This window comes from Martes martes (assembly GCF_963455335.1).
Source record: "Martes martes genome assembly, chromosome: 11".
NCBI lineage: Eukaryota > Metazoa > Chordata > Mammalia > Carnivora > Mustelidae > Martes > Martes martes.
In genome coordinates this window covers 20,525,531-20,533,436 of record NC_137899.1, presented here as the reverse complement: position 1 = coordinate 20,533,436, position 7,906 = coordinate 20,525,531, and the positions used below count along the sequence as shown (strand labels likewise).

General features: G+C 52.8%; 1 long non-coding RNA gene across 1 annotated transcript; it reads left to right on the top strand.

Annotated features, from left to right (window-relative positions):
* The first annotated feature begins 1,999 nt into the window (after positions 1 to 1,999).
* Positions 2,000 to 7,073, top strand: LOC308352729. The gene is made up of 5 exons (XR_013967678.1): positions 2,000 to 2,139; positions 2,296 to 2,446; positions 3,915 to 4,053; positions 6,191 to 6,369; positions 6,606 to 7,073. It is a non-coding gene; the product is annotated as an uncharacterized lncRNA (long non-coding RNA).
* The last annotated feature ends 833 nt before the right edge of the window (positions 7,074 to 7,906 follow it).

Genomic DNA, 7,906 nt, shown 5'->3' with positions numbered 1-7,906 from the left:
AAAGGTACCACTCGCCCTGTTAGGCTCCTTCTGTCTCCAGGATTGGGTCTCCCAAAAAAGTGTTTCATGTTATTCGATCAACATGAAAATAACCGTTTGCGGAGTCTGACTTTCAATGGGAACCATGAGCAAGAACTCTATACTCACCCAGTGCAGAAGGTGAGGGACAGCATCTGTCTTCTCTGAGGCGAGAAATGAGGGGCCCATGGGTATCAACGAGATTCTCAAAAATAGGAGGACAACCACAGCGAAGAGAGGAGAGATTAAGCTTAACTGAAAGTGAAGGGATCTCTCTTGTTCCATAAAGCTGGTATGTGGAAGTGACAGTGAGGTGTCCTGTAAGAAACAGAAATAACTTGGCTCTCTGAGGGTAAATATAAACCAACACTTAATAGAAGAGATTGGTACCTCTTAGGCCTGCAATTAGTTCACCTTAAGGAATGTGTAACTTTGGAGCTGGGATCAGGTGTGTCAGCAGCCAATGTCTGGGGCACAGGTAGGGCCGAGCTCAGGGAGCCCTCAGTTCTGAGAACCTGAGAACCCCAGGTCCTTGGACCAAAGTGAATTCGCTAAGGTGTCATGGATGGTGGAAGCCAGGCTGATCTCTCCTAGAACCATCTGCTACGGGCTGAATTGTGAGCTCCCAAAATTCGTTATGTTGAACGTCTAAATCCAGCATATATTTCTGATTGTATCTGGAAAACAAATTCCCCCCCCCCTTTTTTTAAATTTATTTATTTATTTGACAGAGAGATAGAGACAGAGAGTGAGACAAGCAGGGGGATTAGCAGTGGAAGAGGGAAAAGCAGACTCTCCTCTGAGCAGGAAGCCCGAGATGGAGCTCAATCCCAGGACCCTGGGATCATGACCTGAACTGAAGGCAGATGCTTAACCAACTGAGCCACTCAGGCACCCCTGGAAACAAAATCCTTAGGAGCTAATTAAGGTTAAATGAGGTCATGGTAGGCCCTTATCTGATAGAACCGTAGCCTGACAAGAAGAGGAAAAGGGAGAGAGATCTCTCATGTGAGACACAGGGAGAGGCCACAGAGAGAAGGCAGCTGTCTGCAAGACAGGAAGAGCGTTTCTGCCAGGAAGCAGATCAGCTGGCAAACCTTGAACTTGGACTTCCCAGCCTCCAGAACTGTGAGAAATAGATTCCTCTTATTTAAAGCACCCAATCTGTGGTATTTTGTTATGGTAGCCCAAGCAGACAGACAACACCGGATATCAACTTGGGCTCTATATTTGAACTTTTCTATACTCTGAAACAAAGGGTTTTCTTGTGCAAAATCGGTCGTTTAAGGCCAAAACTTGAAGCCAGGGGACCCTCCATGAACCACCTTCTGCGATCCTCTGTAAAATGGGAATGCCAATCCCTGCTCTGCCAGCCTCACATCATTGCTGTGAGAACCAATTACACGAGAACACTCTGGAAAACCAGGCCTGCCAGGATGTGCAAGCTTCCCAGGATCGGCCCTGCCCACCTCCCGGCCCAGAAGGGAGCCGCACACGCAGCAGGAATATTGGCTCCTAGATTTCTTTCTGAAGCAGAACAAAAGGTTATCCTAATTCCCACTTGGAATAATTAAACGAGGAAGCATTCAGAAGCAGCAGGAAAATTTCAGGCAGCTAATGCCGGGCGAGTCTCAAGTCAATGCAGGAGCCAAACTTGGAACGACTGAGACAGGGGAAGGAAGAGTAAAACAAATGTGCAGCTTAGAGAAGAGGAAAGAGCCAAAAAGCTAGGAGAACTCTGGCTTCTCTTCCCCAGGCAACAGTCTGTCCCACAGCAAACGCCTGTTCCAAGGGGAAGAGAGGGTTTTTCGGAGGCTGGGATCTTGGGCGGCGGTGGGGGCTGGCGGGGGGCGGGAAACCGGGCGTTTGAGGTGTAAGACAGATCGCTCGCACCGAGTATGAGTAAACGCGAACGCAGCAAGAGAGGAAGGCTAACGGCCTGACTGTGGGCTAAAGTAAATCTTGTCAAACATGATTAAACGCCTGGAGCAGAGGCAGGAGCTCAAGTTCACACGTGGCCAAAGCCCCAGTCCCTCGCCGGAGACCCAGGGCGCTCGCATCGTGCGCCTGCGCGGAGGGGACGGCGGGCCTGGCGACCGGCCGACCGGGGCGCTGGGGAAGGTGAGGCCAGGAGGGGCACAGGTCAGCGCGCGGGGCCCCGGGAGGCCAGGGAGCGCGGTGGGGGGAGCCTGAGCAAAGGGGAAAGTGAAAGTCCGCACACCGTGCCCCTCCCCCACCCACCCCTTACCAGTCGGACTCTCCGACACTTCGCTGCAGCTCTGGGGACCCCGGGCTCCTCCTGCATAAAACGAGGCTGACAGAACCGGCTCAGCTTGCCCTCCGGAGTTGTTGGGAGAATCGGAAGAGTTCCAGAGAAAATATTTCCTAAACGGAAACGAATCCTACACCTAAATGGTATTCAGTACAGGTATTTCCGCGGAGCCCAGGTCCCCCCTACCCCCCATGGAAGCACACTGGAGGGTCGCTCAGAGCTCCTTCCCCTGGGGCCTCTTCCCTGCCTGCTCTCAGGAGCACCTGGCCCCCTTCCTGGTGACCTTGGTTGGGCCCAGGCTCCGCGTGGCCACGGTGGCGGCAGGAACGCCACCACAGGGTGCCCTTTTCTCTCCTGCCTCTCTTGTCTCAGAGCCCTGTCCAATAACCGCAAAATACAGAGCCTCTAGACTCCTGCTCCAACCCCCCCCCCCCACTTCTTCCTGCTCCAATTTCTCCTCTCCCTGCTTTCCCATAAAGGGCAGTGCTCATGGAAACCCATCGGGTTGCAGGGGACTAGCTCCATCGCCCCCACTCTTGAGTGTGACAGAATGGTGCCCCTGTCTCCTGCCAGTGCTTGCCTTCACCAGGACAAGGCAAGGAGAGTACTGGGGATCATCCTGTGATGCTCTAGAGAAGGGCCTCCCACCCATAGGGAACTTTCAGGGGCCCTCTGGGAGATTCCTGAGGGACACAGAGGCAGCTAGGGTGTTCTGTAGGGTCGCCGAGGGGGCTGTAGCTGGCTGCCATATCCTCCCCACCCGCTCCACTTGCAACGCCCCTGCCACCACATTGCCACCTGGCTCTACCCTGGGAAGGCTCTCCCCAGTCCCTGGCCTCCTGTGGGCCCCGGTGGTCTTGAGACCTGCCCATCAGTGTGGGGATACATGCCCAGCTTGCTCCAGGTGTGGCTGCCTGCCTGTCACCGCAGCAAAGCCAAGTGGGCAGTAGGAAGGACACTCAGAGTGAGAACCAAGTCTCCAATGAACGCCCACGGGGGCAGAGGTCTCCCTACTCCTAGAGTTGGCTGTGCCCCAGATGGGCCAAAGACTGCGTCTTGCCTGCTCTCCCAGGGCAGCCTCCAGGAATGTGAGGTGAGAGGTGACTCCAGGTAAGCACTCAATCTCGTGCACATTGGAGTCGCCTGGAGACCTTGTTAGAAACACTGAGGGCCCCATGCCCTCGAGCATTTGATTCGGATGTGGCTGAGCAAGGGGCCTTGGAATCCGTGGTTTTGTACACTTCCCCCACGTGCTTAGAACGACCTAGAACTGCCATTCTAGGTTCTCAAACAAGGGAGACAAGAAGAAGGGGGCATCATACAACGGGGGTACCCCAAATTCGAGCTAGCGTCCCATCACTCCTTTTCTTTACCTTCTCAGACCATCCGTTCCCATTCTTGAATTTCTGGGTCCTGCTCGGGGTACCTCTAAAAATGGCATAAGAGAGGCGTGCTGGGGTGGTCAAGACTCTAACTTTGTATAAACCCACTGCCCTGCCCGTAGTCTTGGTGCCCCAAGAAGAGCACACCCTCCCCACCCCCACTGTGTCTTCAGCTCAGACTAGAACCGCAGAGCCTGCAGCTTGCCCAGGGCTACTCTAAAGACGCCCCTCCTGTTCCAAAGGGTCCCTCACCGATGGAGAGGAGTGGCAAGAAGTGTCGGCTGGCCAGGCCAGGGAACTGAGGCCGTGATATGAGGACCTGTTTGTGCCGAGATGCCAGCTACAACTCAGCACTTCTAGCTGGAGACTGAGGCATTCGGGGTCCGTTATAGCCATTAGCTTTCCTTTCAGGCATGTATTTATCTAACAGGCTCTCTGAGCCAAGCTTCTGTCCGACTCACCCTGCCCGCCCCCCCCCCCCCCACGGCTTCCTGCCTCCCGAGGCTCAGGCAAGTAGCTCCTTTATCTAGCACGATAGTCAGAAGCACCTCCAGAACATAGGATACCGCTTCATCGGAACTCTTACCACCCTAGAGAGTCCCACGCCCAATTCACATGGCAAGAGCAGGGACGAGAAATGGTCTTCCTGCGTGGAGGGGCAGGGCAAGGTACTCTGCAGGAATATGCAGAGTTCTCTCCCAGTGTGTATCATACAAAGGGAGAGGGTAGATGCTTTTAGAGCTGTTGCAATAGTCTTGGCAACAACCTGGGAGATAATGATTCTGATCTGTTTTATAGCTCAGTAGAAGCCCAAGAAGGACACATACCCAGGACGTAGGAGGCAGTAAATGCAAAAGCGTTTGGATGCAGGCTTCAGGCTTGGGGGCTGGGGGATGCTGACTGCTCATCAGTGGCAAACCTGTGCAGAAAAGTGGGTGCTACAGAAATCCCCTGGGGCCTGGTGCTGATTACACACAAAGGGGAGCGGGAAGTCCGGATCCATGCAAGAACATGGATGGCCCTTTAAAGCATTGGGTTAAGCCAAGGCCACATAGTGTATGATTCCATTTATACAAAAGGTCTGGGACAGGCAAATCCATTGACACAGAATGTAGATTTCTGGCTGCTGGGGCTGGGGCTGAGGCCAGGAGTGAGTGCTGAGTAAGTGTGAATGGCCATGGGTCTCTTCCTGGGTGAGAACAATGTTCCGGAACTAGATAGTGGTAATGGTTATACTAAAAACTACTGAATTGTATACTTTTTATGGTATGTCAAAAAGAGAAAAAAAAAATCCATGCATGAAGGTCTTCAAAATCTGGAAGCTTCCCAGGATTCCCTGAAGTTCCTAGAATAACTTTCACAAGGTCCTCCAATGAGTAAGGGGAAAAGGCAAAATGTAAGTAAAAACCTGGAAGAGCCTGGTTCTCTTCCATCCAATGTCAAGTTCAGCTGGTCCCTTAACTCATCAGCAAGCCCTGTTCCATGCAGGCCTCTAGCTCCCGCCCTCCTGACATCCCACGTGGGTCTTCTGCGGGGGGAATCGGGGCTGGGGTTAGCGCAAGATTGGACTGGGAGAGTACATTGGCAATGCGGACTCAAGAAGCCCCATGGGTGGTTGGGGAGCTGGGCTGGAGTGGGGGCGGAGGGCTTAAGGAAATTTAAGCCCTTGGAGGGCTTAAGGAAATTTAGAGGACTGGGGAGAGAGGCAGGACAGGGCCTTTGCATGATCCGGTTCCTGGCACAGTGTGCCACCCATGCCTCCTGAGCCCTAGTTCATAAACGCTGTGACACTGGGTCCAGCCTCTCCGTGAATGGCGGCTGCCAGCAAACACCAGAACAATGTGCCTTAGGAACCGGAGCCCCGCCCTCGCCTCAGCCACCATCCGGCCTCACGTGCCTGTGTAGCTCAGTCACCTCCAGAGGTCCAGCTGCCCAGACATTACCACTGCATTTGGTTCTGTATGTCCCTGATCTACCAGACACCCAGGCTCCTGCCACATAACATACTTCCCTGAGCGTCCGGGACACCTGCTCTGAGCTCAGCACCTGTACCATAATGTCAGAGTTCTTCAAAGCCTTTTTTTACCTCTTCATCACAACCCACGCCCGGCTCTTTCCTGAGAACATCACCTGAGAATATGACCTCCCCTGCCGTCCCTTTACCAAAAGGTCAGCTTTTCTCAGCCTAAATACACTGTCCTAGGGGCTCCCTCTTTTTTTTTTTTTAAGATTTTGTTTATTTATTTGACAGAGAGACAGCCAGAGAAGGAACACAAGCAAGGGGAGAGGAAGAGGGAGACACAGGCTTCCTGCTGAGCAGGGAGCCCAATGCGGGGCTTGATCCCAGGACCCTGGGACCATGACTTGAACCAAAGGCAGATACTTAAGCACTGAGCCACCCAGGCACCTCCGCCCAGCACTTGACTCTGCTGCTCTGTTCTCCTTTGGCCCCTTCTTTCTTTTCTTCGAAGCACCTGTTATAACATGAATTATTGTTTTGTCCTTTACCTGGTTGCAGACTTTCTCCTTCTAGAACATAAGCTCCACCAGGACAGGAATCAGGTCTGTCTCCTTCACTGCCACATCACTAGCACTTAGCACGCACGACAGGCACGCCGTGGATGTCTGAGGAAGGGAGAACGAGACGAAGTGAGGGGACAGGACGCAACGAGGAGCTCTCGATATCAAGAGGGCCAGGTACAAGACCTGCTGAAGAGGTTCTGATGACGGAACCTTGGTGTGGAAGAAAGGGGAGGGGGGGTCAGCCGGAACCAGAAACGGCTAGAGCCAATTCCAAGCACGCTGTCTCTCGCTTGCTTGATGAAGGGATTCATGGTGGCTCAGCAGCATCCACCCTGCGGACACAAGATGGCGGCCCGAGAGCCAACTCTTCCAGTCCAAAGGGCGATCATGTTGTTTCCCTGATCTTCCAGATAATTCCAGGCTAGTCCATGGAGTGATATCAGAGGCAGCAGCCCTTTCTCCACATGTAGAATCGCCAACTTGTCCTGAACGCCAGCCCTCCACTGAAGGCTTACCAGGTGCTCCCAGTCTCAGTCTCGCCGTAAGCATGTGACCTAGAGCTCACCGTTCCCCTGTGACAGACGAGGAGCCTGTCACGTGCGTGGGGAGCGGGGATTCGCATGCGGGCAGCCTGGTTCCGAAGCTTACGGGCTTAACCACTGCATTTTACGGATTCCTTCCCCTGCTACTTTCTTCGTAAAAGAACTCCCTGTAGTTCCATCGACAAGGATAATATCCTAGCCTTTTCTGTGCTCAGACCCGAACTGTGACTTGTTTATAAAGCCAGCCCTGTGGCCGGTGCAAGGGAGCTTCTAGCTTGCAGCCGTGAGTAGAGATTCTTAAAAAAGAAAAAAAAAAAAAGCTATTGTCGACAATTGCCTATATGTTACTTTATTTCTAATTTTCGTCCATTGGAAACTTGTCCTTTTCTTCTCATTCTGTGAAAACGGGAAAAGCCACAGAGTGTCAGCAACACAGTGGTCACCTCCCCTGTGTGGCTGGGGGCTCCTCGTGAGCCACCTCCTGTAAGGAAAGTGAAGTCGACAAGGATGAGGCCTTAGGAGAGAGTTTTCACATTGCGAACAGCTCCCGGTGCATCACTTACTTCTCCTTTCCAAAAATAGCACTTTTATTCAGATCTTACTTTGTTCTTCAAGGAGAAATTGCATTTGAATAAAAGCATAAGTACCACCCGTGGGGCTTTGCACATGACACTGAAGGTATTTCTGCACCAGGGGACTCTGGGGTTGGGGCGGGGGGAGCAGCCTCCTACAAATTGTACTTAGCATGTTTTGAATTTCAACTTGAGCCCCGTGTGCGATTCTGGTCTCTACCTTAAGTGCTGGCTCTGCGGGAAGCTTTCTGGGGCGCACCAAGCGCTTCTCCAAGGCCGTTGGAAGCAGGTGTTTGGGGGGGGGGATTCTGCATCTATTTGGCAAACAGAATATGGTTAAAAGAAGCATCTAGAGCAACCCAGAAATGGAAGAGAAAGGGGGCAGGGAGAGACTAACGTAAAACATCTAAAACCTAGAAGCTGGAAAAACTGGTTGACAGAAGAGGGTGTCATGGGACGTCTCCAAGGGGTGGGGGCCTCGCATCAGCAAGAACAGGAACTCAAAGGGACACCTACTTCCCCCTTCCTGAAGCTGAAGCCCACACTGACCCTTATGAGAAAGGCAGAAGGTGATTCCAACCTGATCTCTGAACTTGG